Source organism: Lissotriton helveticus, chromosome 8 (genome assembly GCF_964261635.1).
Source record: "Lissotriton helveticus chromosome 8, aLisHel1.1, whole genome shotgun sequence".
Lineage (NCBI taxonomy): Eukaryota > Metazoa > Chordata > Amphibia > Caudata > Salamandridae > Lissotriton > Lissotriton helveticus.
This window is the reverse complement of record NC_136069.1, coordinates 1,715,833,541-1,715,856,180: the sequence shown is the minus strand read 5'-3', so window position 1 is coordinate 1,715,856,180 and position 22,640 is coordinate 1,715,833,541. Positions and strand designations below refer to the sequence as shown.

General features: G+C 49.5%; 1 protein-coding gene across 1 annotated transcript in view; it reads left to right on the top strand.

Annotated features, from left to right (window-relative positions):
* Positions 1-22,640, top strand: part of LOC144772175 (NACHT, LRR and PYD domains-containing protein 12-like) — a 518,526-nt gene that overhangs the window by 198,188 nt on the left and 297,698 nt on the right. The gene's annotated exons all lie outside the window — the stretch shown is intronic.

Here is a 22,640-nt window from a genome sequence, read left to right as displayed (position 1 = left end):
CATGTCCTTGCATTTTCTGCAACCGTAGTTCAATCAGACCTGCCGGTATTTGCAAGAACAAGGCCTCATACCTTTTCATCACAAAGGTGCACATGTACTCAGCCATGGTAGTTTGTTGCATAGTCGTCCACTGAGGAAAGGTGGACCATATCTCTTTAAACCCGTAAATATTCCCATCATTAATCCAGAATTGACATTGCTTCCTCTGTGCGTCTGTTTCTTCAAGACCAGCAAAACATATGGCAGATCGCAGGGAATCTCTCCTTGGTGTCATAAAGAGTGTCTGTAAGTTGCGTCCCACGGAAGTAAAACATGATTCAGGTGTGATAGGAGTAAGGGAGGAAAGGTCAGGTGTACAGGGTTTGGAAGGGTGGGTGTTGGAGCCGTCTGAAAAGTGGAACTCGATGGGGGGCCTAAAGACAGAGGAGTGGGGGATAGGATAGGGGGTGGGGGTGTTACCGGGGAAAGCTGAGCGGGCAAGGCCGTAGGAGTAGGCAAGGCTGGCGGGGCAGGGGGGTGAGGATGAGGCTTTGGGGCAGTCTGCAGGGCAGGATACATAGGGGCATAAGGGGGCGGACCATCCAAAATAGTATTGAGCAAGGAATCCCCCTCCACGTTCATTTGGTTTCGTCTCTTCTTATCTCTAACGGGGTAACAGCCCTGAGTCTGTGCTCCCTATCGGCTATTTCAACTGATCTTTCTGCCCTTTTCTGTAGGTGTTCCCTAGCATGGTCAGCCATAGACATACGTTCCTGTTTTCTCTCCTGAGCCTTCTGCTTTTTAGCTCTCTGCTCTATCTCTTTCCTCCAAAATCGGACAGATTCGAACATAGAAGGGCGGGTTTTTCTTTTTAGCAATTGTTCTCCTAAGTTGGCGAGAACTTGGGAATCAAAGGCGCCATAAGGTGGCCACTGCAATTCTGAGTTACTTTGCTTCGTATATTTTACCTAGAAGGAGGCAAACAATATGGCAGAAGGACCATGTTTAACATACATCGCATGGCCAGGGGTCCCTTCTGGAGGAAGCGAACAAGCTGCCTCCATCTGGGAGTCCTGCGTACACATACAACAACATAATTTCTTAAACTTACTACTGACCGGCATGTTTGTAAACAGATAAAAGACAACAATGGGTCTGGGAACTCACCTCGCTGGCTTGGCTTTTTCAAAAGTCAATAACAGCAGGACCATACAGACTTGGTGGGTGATCAGCCCACCCTTACCTGACAGGGGTAGTTCTCTTCTGCAGTTGCAGGGCCGTGTCCTGTTATAGGAATCACAGTTAGGGGACCCCAGCGAGGACGCGGTCACGTGGCCCAGACCCGGCGGGGAGGAACAGTGGGTGAGTCGTTTGGCTACCGGACTGCAAGAATCCCTTGGGTAGGGTACCTCCGTTGGAGTCTCTCCGTACACCTCCTCACATCTACCGGGCCTGACCTTCGTGCTCGTGGGGTTCCTATTCGGGCACCATTTGTAGAACCATAGGTACCCACCTACGGGGTCTCGGTGGCAGGGGGACCGCCCAAGTCTACCATATCCTACCGTATCCAGGTTTATTTAGTATAGCCCGGGCAATGGAACAGAGTCCCAAGCGCGTCAGCGACAAGACAGAGGAGCCTGCTGCTTCACTCTGCAGCGTACAAGCCTTATACACACATTTTCCTCACAAAAATACGTAGCTTATTCATGCCAGTCTTGGTTCAGAAAAGAGGATGTTGAAACAGGTGGCGTAACCAAGTCTTGCAAAACAGGATGGGTGCGTGCAGAAGTCCGGTCCGAGGGTGGTGAGGCCAATTCTTTGTTCCCTTTTTCAAAATTGGCTCAACCACAAGGAGCAGGAAGGGCAGGGTGGTCGTGACAGTTAGAACTTCGTCAGACATCTGCAGAAACAACCAGGAGGGTCTTGCGGAGGTGTTTGACATGAAATGGCAATGCAAACACAATGGAGTCCTGACAAGAAGGACACTTTTCCTCAAGGTACATGCAGAGAGTGGGTTATTTTCCACATTTTCTTCTATGCAGATCTTGCTTCATCCAACCCCTTCCTGGGACTTAATAATGCCCAATGAATTAGACCCCCTCGGGGACCTAACAGTGGTCTCATGGAATGTTCGATTACTGAATAAAGTGCAACGAGGCACAGTCCTACGACAGGCGGAGAGGTATGGGGCAGATATCCTGCTCTTACAAGAGACCCATTTACTGGGGACAAAGGTCCCATGCCTCGCCAACTTCTGGATTTATCACATTTACCAAGCAGGGTTCACAAGGGGCTCCAGGGGGGTGGCTCTCCTTATATATCGTAGGGTTCAGTTTCAATATATAGCACATAGGGATGATCCCAGGGGCCGCTTCCTCTTCATCAGGGGGAAGATATATGGAGAGCAGATCACCATTGGCAGTATCTATGCTCCCCCCTCCACTAGGAGCTACTTTTATTGAAAAACTTTTGGGGTTATGGGGAACCATTCCAACGGGTTTGACCCTGATGGGGGGCAACTGAAACAACACTATGGGGCCTTTAGACCGACAGCGCAACTGAAATTCCCATCAACCATCGGGCCCGACTAAACTTTATACACTGGCATCAACATTGGACTGGGCTGACATATGGAGCAAATGCCACGCTACAGAGCGGGATTACACATACCTTTCGACTGTCCATGGGTCACAGTCTCGATTAGATTATTTTTTGTCCCTTTGGTGTTTCTCCATGCATGTTCACAGATACGGTACAAAAGGGGGTGGTGATGGACGGAGCATCTGAATCAATCAAACACTCACACCCAGTCAAAAGACCTGGGTTTAATCCATCACCGTTCTTTAGCCCACTCTGCCACCCCAGTTCAGACATGGCTATATGCAAATCAGTCTGACCCTGTGCCTCATGGGAACAGTCCAGCCCAAACTGCCAAGCCATGTCTTTCCTGGACCGGAAACAAGCTTCTGAGGACCGGTTTCTGGCATTCCAGCCGTCTTCAGCCCGGCTTGCTTGAATCCAGTGGCAAAGTGAGCAAGGGACTCACGTCTGAGCATACCCTGCCACACTTATGGCGGCCAAAAGCAGTACAAAAGGGGGTGGTGATGGACAGAGCATCTGAATCAATCAAACACGCACACCCAGTCAAAAGATCTGGGTTTAATCCATCACCGTTCTTTAGCCCACTCTGCCACCCCAGTTCAGACATGGCTATATGCAAATCAGTCTGACCCTGTGCCTCATGGTAACAGTCCAGCCCAAAATGCCAAGCCATGTCTTTCCTGGACCGGAAACAAGCTTCCGAGGACCGGTTTCTGGCATTCCAGCCGTCTTCAGCCCGGCTTGCTTGAATCCAGTGGCAAAGTGAGCAAGGGACTCACGTCTGAGCATACCCTGCCACACTTATGGTGGCCAAAAGCGGTACAAAAGGGGGTGGTGATGGACGGAGAAGACATGGCTTGGCAGTTTGGGCTGGACTGTTCCCATGAGGCACAGGGTCAGACTGGGTGTCACAGGGGTGGAAGCGCCATCTCCCCCGACTACGAGCAAATGGAAGAACACATTAGATAAATGTATGGGAGCTGAGATTGCAGTCTTTGAGTCCCGGGTTGCCCCAGTAAACATCGCAAGATTTGGACATAATGGGTGACATTTCGCAGATTTAACCTATACCCCTACCCGAGGAAGACCCATGAGTGCCACTCACCGATCCCTGACGCGTATCACCCCATGCTATATCGTCTGATTGTCTTATTGCCTTGTTGGAATGTATAATGTGAATCTGAGGCCTCATGTGCTATATCGTAGAGATTGACCACTGTCTGCATATTGTTTGTATTATTGTTTTACCTGCATGTTTGGCCGATAATGTTTATCATCATGAAAATGGTTATTGATGCAAAAATAATCCCTCTGCTCATGCGTGTTATTGTAGGGCTAACGCCCGTTATACGGCAAAATAACCAAATAAAATTTGTTATAAAAAAAAAAGAACAAGTTATTGACCTTTTGTAATCCTCTTTCTGGTGCATACTCTGTCTAACCGCAGATTCCCCCCTGCCTTTCAACCGCTCCGTTTTGTGGCCTGGTATCTCTTTAATACTCCAGCTCTGAGGGTGCAGAAAGGGTGGCTTATGCGGCACGGCTTCATCACTTCTGGGGCAGTATGAATCGGTGTGGAGGTCCTTGCAGCCTATATGTGATGGTCCCAGCCATGTGTTTGTGACAAGTACTGATTATTTCTGTAACCTTATATAGCAGTGGGCATGAAAATCTGGGAGTAATCCCTCAACAATGGCTTTCATTATGAGTTTAAGGGTACAATCCAATCCCTTCATAAACATGGACTGGAATTTCAGTTTTTGTTGGAAATACTGCACCCCGCAACTTCCTCCTGACGGATTTCACATGGATAATCCTGTCAGACGTCTTCAGGGAATAATGAGTGGTAAAAATGCCACATACATCAAAAGAGGAGCAGAAAATAGCGATTCTGCATGTAATTCCCCATTTTTAGGTTTAAAGTATTTTATTGAAGGAGTACACAGATAGAACAAACATTCCAGCAATGACATCCGTGCTGCAGCCCTGGGAGCCCCCCTAAAGAAGTGTCAAACACCCTGCAACCGTAGTAGAGGCTGTGTGAGCTCCGCACCCATGTGCATAATAGTAAACAACACCCTGAGGTAGAAAAAGGCTCTCCGTACACTCCCAATTTTCTAGAAACTGTTCCCCCCAACTCCCCCCCACCCTGTCCCTCCCTTTTCTCCCCGGCCCCCTCCGTCCAGTTGTGGTAAATAAATAAATAAATACCGGTACTATTTTTCTATGCATTAACTGAAAAGGATAGCTCAATAAATAAGAGGCAGAATCCGTGGTATCTGAGTCATACGGGCTTTAATTAGATGGCTCGAGCCAATAGACCATCGGGTTCCATCACCTGCTAAGGTTCAGGAAGGGACAGACACAGGACAAAAAGGGAAGTCGCGCACCCTCATATTAACATCATACAGTATATATAGTAAAACAGTACAATTGCATTGAATACAGTAGGCGTAACAAGTGACAAACGGAAGATAAGAACATATGGGCGTGAAAAGAAGGCGTGCACAGGGTGTGCACGGAGGTGTGTGATGTAAACGTCACAGAAGTGTCATAAGTGCGTGGATACATGGAGGGGGCTACCTGGGCAGCTGGAACCTTTAACCTACTGGTGCGCGCAAACGGGCCATGACGTGTAACTGGGGAGAGCTGGGGGCTCTGACTTCTAGCACTAGAAGAGGAGACTGAAGTCTGGGATGTCAGAACGACCCGTACCTATAGCATATCTGATATCTTGTGTTTGGAGTACATGTTGCTTGAATCTAAAAGTCATCAGGGCAAAGGCTACTTGTCACTAAGGCTAATGCATGCATATATTTCTTCATGTATTGCGTGTGCTATGGATCTTCTATGGATACTAATTCAGTAATTCTCTTGCATGGAGACAGGAAGACTAGACTATAGATGAAGATGTTTATGCGGTTCGTTAGCTAGGAATGTGGAACCGGGGAGCTAAACTGATAACTGTAGGCATAACATATTCTTGGCAGACAGGCAGGCAGGCCAGGCCGGGCACCGCGCTGCTTGGCAGGGAGTAAGTGAAGGGTCAGGGATGCGGGCGGGGCTGCATCGCTCCTCGGAGTGATTCAGGAGACTTGAGGCTTGAATCTGGTGTCCGGGCCCTGTGAGGCCTAGAAACGGGTGCAACTCGATGATTTATCGTGCATAATGTAAAGACGTTGGCAACATAGGCCTAGAAGCCTAATTCACGTTGCTTTCAGGAGGACTGGATAACTGGCATACTAACGGTGGACACAACTATAAATGCGTCTTTATTCGGTCAAGGGGGTAAATATGCATATCGATCATGCACATATAACATATGATGGGGAACACGTAGGGACACATGACAGGGCAAAATTCAATTTTCCTCATTCCCTCCTTGTTCCCTACGTTTCCTTCAGGAAACATCAATATTCATGGTACCATCTATCTGTTCATAGAGCATCATTTGCTCGTCTTTTATCTTTTGGGAATAGGACTTTGGACTGGGAATACAAGATGTAGCGCACAAACCGCAAATCGCAGGGCCACATTGTAAACAAAGACAACAACTGAATATGATCATTACTCCTATACCCAGGAATTACAGTACTTTCCATCCCCAGGCAGATATTATACTCCAGAGCCAACCGGACCATGTCCAGGTGCCTGGATTCTGGTGTAACTGATGGGCTATTTTATGAAGTCTAGTTATTGCTGAATATACAGACGGTGCGTTATTAGGAATGAAAACGCAACAACTAGATCCGATGACTCTACAAGCTCCGCCCCTATCGGCCAGTATGACGTCAAGAACAAGGCGGTTCTGAAGGACAACAAATCTCATAGCAGATTGCTCTTCTGTTAAGTTACCTAGAGCGGAAGTAGTCTCATTCACTACTGCTTCAAGGGTTCTGGTTAACCTGCGTATTAATTTACTATTCTGGATAGGTCCTATGAAGAAAAAGAAACCTTTATTGAAATCTGTATACTGTTCTAATGCAGTTTCAGTCTGATCGACAATTGGGGACTCGATCTCCCTTCTATGTCTGACGTGTACTAGATGTGTATTTCTGTGATAATCGGATGGGGCTAGGAAAACTGGTGGCAGTAGGAAGGCAATGTAACATGTTCCATCCCAAACGTACATATGCGGTCTGACCACATATAAAATATGAATGACATGAGGCCTTGAAAGTAGATTTCCCACTGTCACTATACTCGACCACAGTGTTACAATCACTGTGTCCTAGATGTACTGAACCATTCTTTCTAACCCATAATTCGCCTTTTACTGGTAGAACTGTTATAGAAGGTAAGTCTGGAGTGGTCTCGGACTGAACATTCAATACCATGAAATTGGAGAAAAAATTACCTAGATCATATACTTCATTTTCTAGATCTAACCCTGTCCTATGGGAAAGACCTTCCTTGTCTGGGAAACATGTTCTATTCAGAAGGGACTTATCGTCTAAGGATGATGTTAACGTAAACCATGCTCCACATGAACTATTGTGTGAAAACGGATAGGGAAAGAGTGGCAAAACTCCCTTCGGTGTCTGGTAAGGGGGGAGTCGACCACACACCCAACAATTAGTGGCATTGCTGGTCTGGTGTGAATAGTGTAAAATACGTATAAAAGTATTGTTGCGCATTGCAAGGCGATAGGATAACTCGTGAGGAGGCAGTTCACTGAAAGTGTCCTCTACTGTATCATTAGAGGTTAAATGTACATGCGAACCAAGAGGAGGAAAAAATACATGTAGCGTAATACTTATGCATGTGATCGTAAGACTCAGAAATAACATAAACAATAACGTAATAACACATCTGCTTCGCAGACTCTTACAATAACGTATTTTCTTGGAGTTTCGCCTAACTCTCTCACTATGTGGGTCTATCTCATACATGTCAGGAACCTGTCTAACCGCTTCACCCGAGAGGGACTTAAACAATTAAACTGTCTGACTTGCTAGACCTTAATTTGAGTTTATACTCCTGCTGCGGAGTTTTCTCTAACAGGGGAAGTTTAGAGTCAGTATCGGGGCAGTCCTTGAAAAAAGTCTTTGGACGCAGTCCATGGAAACGCTTGATGTGGCTGGAGTGTAGCCAGCCCTTCCTGCCTTCCAGTTTCACGGCGGTCCTTGTGGTCATCAGAACAAGTTTCGGCTCCTTCCAGCGGAGTTCCAGCGGGCTTGAACGATCGAAATTCCTAACGAGGACGAAATCGCCTTGAACGACCTCGTGCGGTTTCACCTGGGTGTTGTCTGGAAAGGCAGCCGCGACCTGTGAACGACAAGAGAGTAGTGCAGACATCAAGGAAGCTAGGTAATCTGTCAGCATATTACTGTCAACATCGGTGATTTTAAGTGGCATAGGTGTACCCCACATGTTCGGGGGACGACCAAATACAACTTCAAAAGATGACAGACCAGAACGGGAGTGAGCGACCATTCTCATATAAAAAAGGGCAACCGGCAGGGCTACCAACCAATCTACACCTTTCTCTGCACATACCTTCGCTATACGTATTTTCAGAGTTTGATTATGTCTCTCGACGAGGCCAGCTGCCTCGGGATGTTGTACGCAGTGGAACTTCCACTGGTACCCTAACAAAAGGGATACTTGTTTCATGAGTTCGGATGAGAATGGCTGTCCGTTATCTGAATACACGACCCTCGGTAAACCATAGCGCGGAAAGAACTCACGAACCAACTGCCTGGCAGTGGTCGCGGCAGTGTAATCTGGGACTGGATATGCTTCTGTCCATCTGGACAAAGCGCATACAACTACGAGGACATACTTGAAACCTCGGCATCGATCCATCTGAATATAATCCATCTGGAGGACTTCAAAAGGGTGGTCAGGAGGATGGAATCCACCTTGTTCCACCGGAACACCTTTACCTGGATTGAACTGACAACAGATCATGCAGGTACGCACTTTCTGCTTAGCTGCTGCTCGTAAATGCTTGTTAAACCAGAGGTTCTGAATACTATCTAACATGGCTTTTTCTCCTAAATGTGCTGGACTATGTGCTGTATTAATAATGACTTGAACCATAGAGTCGGGGAGAAACCATGTGGCTTTTCCCTTCGTCAACCATCCCTGATCTGTCTGGACCCCTCCTTGTTCAGACCATTTCTTGATTTCGTCTGGGGTAGCATGTGTCTGTATGTCTAGTACATCTTGTGTAGGGTCCTTAACTGTCATACAAGTCGTCTGGTCTGGAACATCTGTCTTTGTCGTGTTAACTGAAATGTCTGGAGTCTGAGCTGTAAGCTTGGCTGTTCGATCTGCTAGATCGTTACCCTGGGAAATGGTGTCAGTGGCTTTCGTATGTGCTTTGCACTTCATAATGGCAATGGCTGTCGGCAAATGTATTGCTTCTAACAGAGCTTGAATGAGGGGGCCATGCTGAATCTTGGCTCCATGAGAGGTCATGAAACCTCTTTCTTGCCAGAGGACTCCAAAGTCGTGTACGACTCCGAATGCATAACGTGAATCTGTATATATGTTTACTTTCAGGTTCTTAGCTCGTATGCAGGCTTGGGTCAGAGCGATGAGCTCTGCTGCTTGAGCAGACAGGGTGTCAATACGGCGTGTTTCTATGACTTCAGTTTCAGTGGTCACTGCATATGCAGCTACTAACTCTCCTGTACTTGTTCTCATACATGAACCATCCACGTAAAGTGTCAGGTCTGGGTCAGGTAATGCAATGTCCGTCAAGTCTTGTCTTGGCTTTGTCATGGTGGTAATAACTTCCACACAGTCATGTGTGGCAGGGTTTGATGTAATCGAGGGTAACAGTGTAGCAGGATTTAATATGTTGCAGCGTCGGATTTCTATGTGTGGCTGAAACAATGTCAGTTCATATCCTGTTAAACGTGCAATTGTCAAGTGCTGAGTCTGTGTTCGGTTTAAAAGAACTTCCACGGAGTGTGGAACTTGTACTGTCAGGGAGTGTCCTAACACTATGGAATCACTTTGTCTGATAGCTAGAGCTGTGGCTGCAACTGATTTGAGGCACGCAGGCAGAGCCTGGGCTACTGGATCTAATGTGCTAGAAAAATAAGCACAAGGCTTGTGTTGTCCTGCTTGATCTTGTGTGAGAACAGATAATGCCGTACCATCACGTTCAGTGACAAAGAGTGTAAAAGGCTTACTGTAGTTTGGTGTCGCTAACACAGGTGCATTACATAAAGCTTTCTTTAATTCACTAAAAACAAGTGTATGTTCCTGGGTCCAAGGGAGGACAGTCAATGTGGCTGCCTCCTGTGTTGTCAACTGTATCAGTGGTTTGGCTAGATATGCGTACTGAGGGATCCATTGTCTGCAGTAAGAAGTGAGGCCGATAAAAGCTCGTACCTCCTTCTGTGTCTTGGGCTGTGGAAGATGTGCAATTAACTGGATACGATCAGGTGTCAACTGTCTACCCCTCTTGGACAGTAAGTGTCCAAGGTATACCACTTGCTGGACACAGAATTGCAGTTTCGAAGGGGACACCTTGTGCCCCATCTCTGCCAGAAAATACAAGACGGTCAGTGATGCACGTTCGCAGTCACGTTCTGTACGGGCTGTGATCAATAGATCATCGACATACTGGAGCAGGGCAGTGTCAGTTGGCATGTGAATACTGTCTAGTTGTCGTTTAAGTGCTTGACTGTAAATACTAGGACTTTCTGTGAAACCTTGAGGTGCTCGTGTGAATTTATAGCTTCTTCCATTTAAACAGAATCCGAAAAGGAACTGGCTGTCTGGATGAATGGGGACACTAAAAAATGCGTTCTTGAGATCGATAACAGTAAAGAACGTAGCTTCGGAATCAATGGCAGTCAATAGGGAAGAGATATCTGGAACCACTGGGTACTGGGGTATGATACATTTATTAAGTTCTCGAAGGTCAATCACTAATCGATAAACTGGAGGTGCATTTGGGTCAGTACGTTTAAGAATCGGAATGATAGGAGAATTACATACATTGGAGTCAGTTTCTACAACTACTCCTTGAGCAATGAGCTCGTCAATGATTTTCGATAAGGCTGCTACAGCCTCAGGGGGTAACTTGTATTGTCGAATTCGGGGTAATACAACTCCTTGTTTCAGAGTGACACGATATGGTGTAATGTGCATACAACCTACATCAGTTGGACCTTGCGCCCATAAATGCTGTGGTACATTCAGTAATCTTGGATCAAAATCTCTTAACACATAATGTCCTTTAAAATCACGTAAAAACAATCTCACTCCTTCCGGAGAACAGCATATTACAGCACCTAACTCTTTCAATGTTTTAATACCAAGTAAATTTTCTGGACATGATTTCGTAAGTAACAAGTCTGTAGTTCGGTACAATGGACCAACTTCTAGGGAAACTGGTTTCGATATTTCATTAACAATAGGCTTTCCTGAAAATCCCAGGGAAACATTTCTTGAGCCTGAGAGTGGAGCCCCTGGAACCTCGTCATGACTGATGGTAGTCCTACTTGCCCCTGTATCAATCAGAAACTTTCTGTCTTTCCCTAATACCTGACTGTGTACATAGGGACCCTCTTGATCTACAGGAACCTCGATGAGAGGCAAGCCAACCTCCCTCTCTAGGCTGTTTCATGAATACTGCTGATATTCTGGATAATCTGACTGTGCATACTGGTACATCTGCTGTGTAACGTGTTGTGTGGCAGCTATAGGCTGCGGTACTGTAACTGTCTGTTGTGCGTTCTGCGGTGGTTGCGAATTCTGCGGAACCTGTTCCTGTCTAGGAGGACGCGGTCTCTCTTTCGTCTTACCTGTAGCTATGTTGTGTTTCAGAACGGCACATTCTTTATGTAATGACCTGGCTGTTTACAGTAATTGCATGTCCCTTTAACAGGAGCTGCAGAATGAGTAGTCTGATTCGTACCCCTCTTCTGACTATCTGCTGGAACAGACTGTGCAACCAGTACTTTCATTTTCGTGTCTTTCATACGTCTTCTTTCATGTTCTTGCTCTTCCCTGATTCTATTCTGGTGGTACTGTAACATCTGTAGCATTTGGGACGGGGTATTAGCTTGCCAGGTACTCTCGACCTTTAATACTCGATTTTTAACTTGTGGTAAAGAATTCTCAACTAGTTTGGTAACAAAAAGATGTGGATACGACTCACTACTTGTTTTCAAACCGCTATTAATAATGAAACATTTCTCAAATCTGGAATAGAAATCACTAGTGTCTTCGTCTTGTTTCTGTTTACAGGCTGAGATGGCATCCCAGTCTTCCTTTTTCGTAGCTAGTAATCTTGGCAAGACCTGTATTAACAACTCGGGCAATTCTTTGGCTTTTTCCCCGAGACCAGTACCTGGAACTCGTGTGTTATCCTCGTTCTCTAACGCGGTCCAGTCAATCTTTTTCTCTCCCACCTCCCATTCTTTTTCTTTGAGTTTTTCATATATGCCCGCAGGCAACAGGACCTTTAACATTTTGATGATATCAGGATACGTGTATTCTCCCATACGGAGCATGTCTTTTAATTCACGGTGGAACCCTGCTGGATCTTTATCGTGACAGGGCACTAACTTTTTCATTTCTAGTAGTTCTATTTTCGTTATAGGGGTGTAAACAAATACTCATTCAAGGTCACCCCCCGTTCCCTTAACAGGATGCACTTCTCGCAACGGATTCTGTCTGTCTATGTAGAATGGGGGTGAAACAGGAACAAAATGTGGAGTCAGGAACACACTAATTAAATCGGTACCTAGACCTTTCCATCGGTTTAGGAGTAACTCGTTCAATACATTATATAAAGGACCTGGATCAGAATGCTGACTCTCGTACAGTGTAATGAGATGCTGGATCATGTACATACCCACCAGTCGCTGTTCGTCTGGGGGCAGTTTCAGAAACATTTGAGCTACTACTTCGTCTGAATACGTGGTAGAATCACTAGTCCATCGAACTGCTGATCGGGCTAGTTCCTGTTCATGCATGGTACTAAGCTCACTGTAACCTATTCGTAGTTTCAGAACTTTATCGGTAGCCTGGAATAAATGTTCAAGAGAACACTGTTCTGGTACGGGAGGAGGAAAAGCTTTCTTGCAGTCTAGGCGTGTGTTTCTGTCAAAAGGTCTCGTCCTACCTACATACGCTATTCTGGTGGGATTCTCGGTATCTACATCTTCGTTTGAAGAGTCATTCTCTTTCTCGGCTACTCTCCTTGCTTTCTCCCTCTTGTGTATGCTTACAATTTCTTTACGAATCTTTCTGTACATGGTTTCTATACAATTTTGTGTCTTGTGTTTTCCATCTGCTATATTGTCACTCCATCTTGTCAGGACTTTCATCTCATCTTGATCTTTATCAGGATGATCCTGTTCTCTTATTAAACAATTTATTAAAAATTGCAAAATCATGCCTTGAATCTCGACTTTCCTGTGTACCATAGCTTCATGAATACTTTCTGGTTTCTCCCCTGTTCGGATGAAATGATATATTCTGTCTAAATGTTCCTTCATATCTGATATGGTAATCAAGAAGTTTCCAACTCGTCGTAAACGTACGGAGTATATTATCATGTGATCTTCGCCTAGCACTGGGTCATATCTGCAATCAGTAAGGTACCTTTTGAGGGCTTCGTACGTAGCCACTTTTGGCATGCGCTGTAACGCTGCGTCTCTCAGCGTTAGTCGTTTTGTTTGAGGCGGGGTGATAGGAATACCTCCCCCTGCTCCTCCGGAACTAGAATCGTCAGTTAATACTGAATGTGCGGCTGCTGGTAATGTGACTGGTAAAATAGGCGTACGTAATGTGGGTTGGTCCTGGGGTACGGGCACATTAACAGGATTCCCGGGACCAACGGCTGGAGGCACAGTAATTACGTTATTAACAGGGTGCTGAAGTTGAACTGGCGGGGTAGGATTCGTATTAGCATATTCTGGGACAGTGTCGTCTAAATAGGAAGAAAGGAAAATTTCAGCTGCAGTCGGTTTATGACGTAGCTTAGTCGGGACCAATGGTGGCGGTAAATTACAGGGTGTTTCCGGGGTCGCCTTCGGCAAACCCTCGGCGAGAAGGGGATACATACCTCTAATAAGGGCATTTCTTTGTCTGTCTGACTGTTCTGCTCTAACTCGTTCACCTTCTTCTAGTAATTCCCTTTCTTGGGCTTTTTCTGAGGATTCCCTACTTAGTTCTGCTTTTCTGAATTCTTTTTCGGTTCTTTTATGCGATTCTTTACGCCACAATTCTATGGCATCTTTCTGGGATTGTCTGGCTTTCTTTTTCCATAATGCTTCCTCTACTCTCATGATGCACTTGGCATCCCATGTTCCTGAAACAGGCCATCTATATTTCTCTTCGAGATCTTTAGTATAGTCAACCCATAAATCTAGATACAGTATGGCATCTAAGCCATGTTTATGATACATGAAATGTCCAGGACTGTCCCTAGGAGGGACAGGAACTGATTCTTCGAGTAACGCTTTTCTAGTTTTTATCTGACGTAACTTTGAAAACAGAGGCATATTTGAACGCACTTGAACTTGAACACAATACACAATGAACACAGTAATGAATAGCAAGACAAATCACTCATACCACGACATCAAAATTACATGAAAAACAGTTCGAACAGATACTACTTAATACATCGAAAACATAATGCATCGGAGACATAATACTGGAATTTCTCGAGAAACTATACCAGAGAACAGACTTACTAGAATTACTGGATGCACTGCTAAAACAGTACAGAACATACCGGTCTCCTAAAGAGACACGTCATACCGTATTCACCTAAGTGAACACGTCGGACCGGATCTGTGTACCCAAACCCGTCGGACCGGGGACAAATTAATGAACCCGTCTAGATACTTCCCCAGCAACGGTACTCACCGGGAAGCAAAACTGAAGGCCTCGGACTGGACTGGACTGCTACGACGTCTGGTTACTGCTACGCACTACGCATGCGCCTCGGGCTTCGGGCTTCGGAAACAGGTGGGCCTCCGGATACCTCGGACCTTGCTCTCTCGGCTTGGGCTCTGGTCGGAACGATCCGCCTTCCTCACCGCCTCGTCTGGATGCCGGACCGCAGTCTCCATCTCCTCCGTGGGCCTGAGGTAGACTTGAGCAGAAATATCTGCAGGTGCACAGTAGGGGTCCGTCACGGCTGTAGAAGGGTCAGGGGGCCTGCGTTACATCGCCGGCGCGTGGGGAAGGGGCTCGTTCTTATTCGGGCGCCATTTATGTGGTAAATAAATACCGGTACTATTTTTCTATGCATTAACTGAAAAGGATAGCTCAATAAATAAGAGGCAGAATCCGTGGTATCTGAGTCATACGGGCTTTAATTAGAAGGCTCGAGCCAATAGACCATCGGGTTCCATCACCTGCTAAGGTTCAGGAAGGGACAGACACAGGACAAAAAGGGAAGTCGCGCGCCCTCATATTAACATCATACAGTATATATAGTAAAACAGTACAATTGCATTGAATACAGTAGGCGTAACAAGTGACAAACGGAAGATAAGAACATATGGGCGTGAAAAGAAGGCGTGCACAGGGCATGCACGGAGGTGTGTGATGTAAACGTCACAGAAGTGTCATAAGTGCGTGGATACATGAAGGGGGCTACCTGGGCAGCTGGAACCTTTAACATACTGGTGCGCGCAAAAGGGCCATGACGTGTAACTGGGGAGAGCTGGGGGCTCTGACTTCTAGCACTAGAAGAGGAGACTGAAGTCTGGGATGTCAGAACGACCCGTACCTATAGCATATCTGATATCTTGTGTTTGGAGTACATGTTGCTTGAATCTAAAAGTCATCAGGGCAAAGGCTACTTGTCACTAAGGCTAATGCATGCATATATTTCTTCATGTATTGCGTGTGCTATGGATCTTCTATGGATACTAATTCAGTAATTCTCTTGCATGGAGACAGGAAGACTAGACTATAGATGAAGATGTTTATGCGGTTCGTTAGCTAGGAATGTGGAACCGGGGAGCTGAACTGATAACTGTAGGCATAACATATTCTTGGCAGACAGGCAGGCAGGCCAGGCCGGGCACCGCGCTGCTTGGCAGGGAGTAAGTGAAGGGTCAGGGATGCGGGCGGGGCTGCATCGCTCCTCGGAGTGATTCAGGAGACTTGAGGCTTGAATCTGGTGTCCGGGCCCTGTGAGGCCTAGAAACGGGTGCAACTCGATGATTTATCGTGCATAATGTAAAGACGTTGGCAACATAGGCCTAGAAGCCTAATTCACGTTGCTTTCAGGAGGACTGGATAACTGGCATACTAACGTTGGACACAACTATAAATGCGTCTTTATTCGGTCAAGGGGGTAAATATGCATATCGATCATGCACATATAACATATGATGGGGAACACGTAGGGACACATGACAGGGCAAAATTCAATTTTCCTCACAGTGCCCTGCGCAGCTAAATGTAGTTGAATCCACCTGCGACCCTCCTCTCCCTGTTAACCAGGGCCAATGGCAGCTAAGCAGTGTAATCAATCGGTGGTGTGATTCTCAATAATCTCAAGTATCTTGGACAGGTTAATTCCCTGAACTCGGTGGCCAGTAGTGCATGGAAGGGCTGCCATAGGTCTTCAAATTGTTCCACCTCCCCGGCCACCATAAGTGACAGTTTCTCCATGCCCAGGACATGCCACAATCTGTGCAGCCAACCCGTAATGGACGGAACAGTGGTAGTGCGCCAGTGTATTAGGATGTTTTGAATCGCCAAGCCTAGTGCAATTGCAATTTGTCTACCCCTACGTGATTTCAGTGGATACATCAACCCATTAGGCAATCCCAAAAGGACATATGCTGGAAAGCGGGGCAACTCTATCTCAAAATGGGCATCGATCTCATCAAGCACCTCCTTCCAGTACGGGAGCAATATCGGGCAATCCCACAGAACGTGTGTCAGAGTGCCTAGTTGTCCACACTCCCGCCAACAGGCGTTATCAATGTGCCTATTCATCTTGTGCAACCGTTCCGGGGTATAGTACCAATATGTTGATACCTTGGTGAATGTGTCAGTCAGTCCTACGTGATAAGCGGAGTGTCGCGCACGATACGAGATCTGGTCCCACTCCTTGTGGCTCAATGTCCTACCCAGCTCCCTGTTCCAGCGTTCCCTACCCGGATTATGAAAGTGGGTGGAGGGGGGTTGCAACATCTTGTAAAGATCCGTAATTAGTTTTGCATCCAAAGTACGCGTCGCCAACCATTTCTCGTACGGCAGTAGCTTCCTGTCAGCCAAGTCTCGTACCTGTGGCTGTAAAGCCCAATGTCGTACCTGCCAGTAGCGCATCCTGTCCGTCTCTAATAACCAATATTCCTCCTTGAGACTCTGAAAAGGGAGGACCCCTTCCGACCCGTACAGATGGAAAAGAGCCCTGCATCCAGCCGCCCGCCAGTGTGTGAAGACACCCGGGGCAGTCCCCGGCGTGAAGTCAGGGTTGTCCGCAATAGGTGTGAATGGGGAGGGAAACGTGGTGAGCTCGTGTGTCTGATTGGTAACATCCCACACTCTCAGTGGGACCCGCGTAACAAAAGAAGCATAGAGGTTCGGAGGGCGATGTACTCTACGCAGAAAGGGCACTTCCTGCAACAGACGGCCAGCCACCGCCTGGTCCTGGAAAAGCCAGTGCTTGTCCGTCTCCCACCGACTCCATTCCACCAGGTATCTCAGCTGCGCCACCTGAAAGTACTTGCGCAAGTCTGGGACTCCCAGTCCCCCCGACTCCGGTGCCAACACGGAGAGTGCCCTCTTCATCCGAGGTCTGCGGCCCTGCCAAACGAAGTGGGATAAGGCCGATTGCGTCTGCTGAATCCAGCCTTTAGGTGGTTGCAGCGGCAGCACCCGAAACAGATATAAGATCTGGGGGAGGACCGTCATTTTAACCGCCGCCACTCTCCCAAGCCAGGATATCAGGCCTTTACTCCATCTCCCCAGTTCCTCTTTAATCTTTCTACCCAGGGTTGCATAATTAGCTGTCACTATTGCCTGCAGCGTGGGCGCTAGCAGGATACCCAGGTACTGGACCTGACTGGTCGACCACTGCATGGGGAAGAGGTCTTGCAATTCCCGGCGCGTGGCAGGCGTAAGGGAAAGATCCAGGGCCGCCGATTTCCCCATGTTCATCTTGAACCCCGCCACCAGGGAGAAGGCCTCCAGCTCTGCAACGCACGCAGGCAAAGCGTGCCTCGGCTCCTCTAAGGTCAGTATCACATCGTCGGCGTAGAGGCTGACCGTGTGTATATATCCCCCCATTTTCACGCAGATCGCGTCCGGATTCTGCCGTATTCTCTGGGCAAAAGGCTCCATATACAGAGCGAAGAGGAGTGGGGACAACGGGCATCCTTGTCTGGTGCCTCGCTCAATATTAAACCTCTGAGAGCTACAGCCGTTCACCCGCACCACCGCCGACGGGAACCGGTAGCAATTAAACACCCAAGAGCGAAATTTCCCGTCGATGCCCATCTTCTCCAGCACTCGAGCTAAATAAGGCCAGTGCACCCGGTCGAACGCTTTTTCAGCGTCAACCGACAATAGCATCCTTTCTCTGGGAACCCGAGCTGCCTTTTCCAAGATATGTACCACTCTCTTGGTGTTATCCACCGTCTGCCTCCCGGGCACAAAGCCGGCCTGATCCGGTTCCACCAGACCCGGCAGATAGAGCGCCAAGCGCGCCGCCAAAATTCCCGTGTACAGTTTGAGGTCAACGTTTAAAAGGGAGATCGGACGGTACGAGCTGCACTGGGCCCTGTCCTTCCCGGGTTTGGGTATGACCGACACCGTGGCTTGCAAAAGATCCGGCGGGATTGCCCCCGGTTCGGCGAAGGAGTTAAATAGTCTCGTCAGTATAGGCGCCAGCGTGGCACTAAACGTCCTGTAAAAGAGCGCCGTATAGCCATCCGGGCCAGGGGCCTTACCGTGTTTAAGCTTAGAGATGGCGGTGATAACCTCCTCCATCCGGATCTCTCGTTCCAGAAACTCCGTTTGGGACGGTGCCAGGGACGGGAGGGTAACCGAGTCTAGATAATCCTCTGTCTCCCGCGCCAGCAGGTCCTCCCCTGTGTACAAGTCGGCATAAAAACGGCGGAAGGTCTCGGCTATCTGTGCGTCCTCCGAGACCATCCCGCCACCTCCAACCGCGATCTCCTTCACCCAGTGGCGTTCATGGGCCACCCTGAGTTTGCTCGCCAGGAGGCGGCCACACCTGTCCCCCCCTGTATAGTAAGCATGCTTCAAGCCGCAGCGCCGCATATTCCGCCCTATCCATATCTAAAGAGGACAGGAGTTTCCTCGCTGCCTTCAGCTGCTTCCAGATCCTGGGGGCCCCCGTGCGACGATGCACCTCCTCAAGTTCCTTGACGTTTTGCGTGAGCTCGTCCCGCTTCTGCCTCCGATCCCTGTTCTCTGCCGAGGAGATCGCAATGAATTCCCCTCTGACCACCGCCTTGAGTGCCGCCCATTGTGTGGCTACCGAGGTATCAGTGTTGTCATTGTGTGTTTGGAAGTCCCTGATTGCCTCTGTAACGCGCTGCACAACTGTTTTCTTATGTAAGAGAGCGTCCCTAAGGCGCCAGACCCCGCAAGAGCCCCGATCAGCTAGCAAAGAAAATGATCCCGAGACCGGCGCATGATCCGATAAGGAAATGACCCCCATCTCCGATGTCGTAGCCAAAGCACTGACTGGACCAGTAACCAGTAGGTGGTCCAGCCTAGCGTATGTCTTATGCGCGTGAGAGTAGAAAGAGTAGTCCCGGTCTGCAGGGTGCAAGTAGCGCCAAAGATCGTGAAAATCCAGATCTATTAATTGGGACTTTGTGAGCTGTGATAGTTCCCCCGACTGTGGGGACCGCTGGGCTGACCTGTCTGTAGCTGAGTCAAACACCATATTTAGGTCACCGCCCAAAATAATGTGTCTATCTGGAGATGCCGCTATGTCTACTAGTGCTGAGCGCATGAAGCTATCCTGTTGTTCATTCGGACAGTATATCGTCCCGATGGTAAATGTCAGGGTCCCTAGTTTAAACCTGTGCGCTAAGAGTCTCCCCTTCTGCTCTGCGAATTTGTGTAATACCTCCCCCCTGAATGAAGCAGACACTAATATCGCTACCCCTGCCATTTTGGTGGTGTTCGATGAGAAAAACTGCGTGGGGAATTTGCATGATCGTAATCTATGGCAATCCCGTGTGAGCAAGTGAGTCTCCTGGAGGAGACAAATGTCAGCCTGTGTGTTCTCTAGCAAGGACAGGACTGCCCGCCTCTTAACAGGGTTTTTAAGCCCTTTGACATTGAGAGTCACAACCTTAAGGGACGCCATAATACTTCAGAACAAAGTGATGTACGCAACAAGTCCCAAATAGGGAAGATCGATGTGTGAGCCTACGCAGCGACATGACCCTCACTGGGTCCACGTGAGAACAACCAGATCACTGAACGGACTGCACCCACCCCACCTCGTACCCAACTCCCAACCCCCCAGTCCCCAACTTCTCAACTCTCCCCCCTCCTGTACCCCTCCCGGTCCCCCAACATCCCCCGACTCCCTCCCCTTCCAGGTCCCCCGGCACCTTCTGAAGAATTGTCCCAGCCATGTCCTTTCGGACAAGTCCGCGGTTAAGTATCGAAGTGGATGTCCAGCCACACCCTTCCACCCTCCGCTCCCTCCCCGCCCCACAGGATCCCCTGCCTGCGAAAGCTGCAATGCTGTGTCGTTCTCCCCCCGGAGCAATCTCACGCTGTCAGCACGACACCATCACTCATCGTAGTGTCTCCCGCAGCAGCTTGGATGGCGCTCGCCATTTCGGCCCTGATGATGGGCGAGCTTGGACGTTGAGGCGCCGCCAGTGTTCTGCGCCTCTAGACCCTGCGCCATCCGTTGTCCGAGGTGCGTCTTCTGCGAGGCGTAGCGGACTCCTCCTCCTCCGCGGTGATCCCCAATACCTCACATGTGTCCTGCAGGTACCTCAGCTGATGCACCTCACCGTTCCACTTAAAAATAAGGTGGAAAGGATGACCCCATGAGTAAGGCGTTTCGTGTTGCTTTGGGAAGTCTGTCGCGATCTTAAACGCCTTACGTTTTTGTAGGGTGGTCACGGCCAAGTCCTGGTACAAGGCCACCGGGTGCCCTCGGAAGGCCAGTGAGGGTGTTTTCCGGGCCTCCGCCATGATTCTTTCTGTGAGTGGGAAATCAGGAAGGAAGGCCAAGAGATCCGGGGGTGGGGCATTAGCACGTCTCTGGGGCCCCACTCTATGAGCCCTATCAATTCTTATTGGAAAATCCGCCGCCTCGCCCAATATGTCTCTGAAGAGTTCCCGCAGGAATCCCGCTACATCTGATCCCTCCTCCGCCGATGGAATTCCCCGGACCCTTATGTTATTCCGCCGGGAGCGGTTTTCCAAATCCTCATTATGGGCCTGGAGGTCTAACTGCTGGTCCCTCAAGAGCAACACTTCTTGCTGTAGCTGCGCAATTTCCTCGTCCTGCCGTTGCGTAGTGCCTTCTGTCGCGGCCACTCTCTCTCCTAGGCCATCCACCTCCCTCCGTATCTCACGAACTTCCCTGGCCACTTCCTGCTTAAGCGCTTGAAAGTCATCGCGCAACGTGCCAAAGAGTGACTCCAAAAAGGACCTGGTGACCGGCGGCTCACCGCCCCCTGCCGATTGTGAGCCACTCGCCGCGTTCGGTGATGGCTGATTCCTGTCTCCCCTGTTCTGGGACCTACCAAGCAGTTCCGGTAGTGTGCGCTCGTTCCTCTTCCCACCTTTCTGATTCGCCATTCCTTCCGCCGGGCAGCACCGCTGCTCACCGCCAGCCAGTCCTCCGTTCTGTGACCACACGCAGCTCCACTGGACGGGGTGTTTGGGATTCACTTGCTCTCTGTCCGGGTATGCCACCCCGGAAGGCCCACGCCAGCGTCCGCTCTTTAGGCCGTGCTATTGACCACCGTCCCCCCCCCCCTCCACTGGCTGTCCACCCAGGGCCGAAAAGGCTACGATCTTCAGAGGCACTCCCTACGCGATAGCTGATGAGCCAGACGTCTGCGCAGTTCATTCAGGCCCTCGTGTCCAACGGTTTCGTGAGACCCTCTCACTCCTAGGCCAGACCCCTCGATAGCTGCGGGTCCGGTCTCCTCCAGCCGTTCTCAGTATCCCAGCCCCAATTGTCAACGGGTGGCGCCTCACATCCCACTCTCCAGGGGGAACTGTCTCAGCGGGCCCCTCGGTGATAACTCCCCTCTTTGTCCGCCCTGGAGTAGCACTGCTGCCGGGCCGCCAAGACCGTGGGGGCGCCCTCCTTGAACCGGATACCACCTACAGTCCACTGGGTCGTAGCGGGCAAGCGTCAGGCCCGGAGCCTGACCACCGGCCTCGTGGCACAGGCCTCACACTGCCAGGGTCGCCACCTCCCCTTATCTCCTCACTTGCGGGACTCCCCCGTGTTCCTCGGGCGGCCAGTCAGTTCCAGCATTCCTCCCAGGGGCGCAATGTCCGTCTGCAGTCCGCCGGCCCCCTCCGCTCCCTCCAGGGCGGTCCGGCGGTTCCGCGTACTTCCACCAACTGCGTCACCGCCCTTGGTGCCGGGGTAGTTACCGGCCTCCACTCCGGTCTCGCTCGGGGCTCGTCGTGGGCCGCTCCGTGGAGGCACCCCCAACGCTGCGCTCCGGCCGGCGTTAACTCCCGGGCCCCTCTCCGACGCCTCCTGCGCGGGCTGAGTCTTCAGGGGCTCTGCCCTTCCGGCCCACAAGCCTCCGGAGATCCAGGCTGCAGCCGTGGCCCCGAGTCGCAGAAGGGCCGACCCCAGGGGGAGGGGCGTCCCGGCAGGCCTCCGGCGCTGTCCTGGGTCACCCTGTACCTTCGCGGCACCCAAGCGTACCGCAGCTGTCCCTCACAGCGCTACCGCAGGTTCCTTCAGGCGCCGGGCAGAGACCCACTCCTCTCTCCGATACAGGCGCCGCCCACCTCCGCTCCGGCTCCGACGCCGTTCAGCGGCGATCCGCGCCGCACTCCAAACTTCGCCTCCCGGTCCTCCGCAAGACTGATCTCCGGTCCCGCAGCAGCCTGGCCGGTCTTCACGCCTT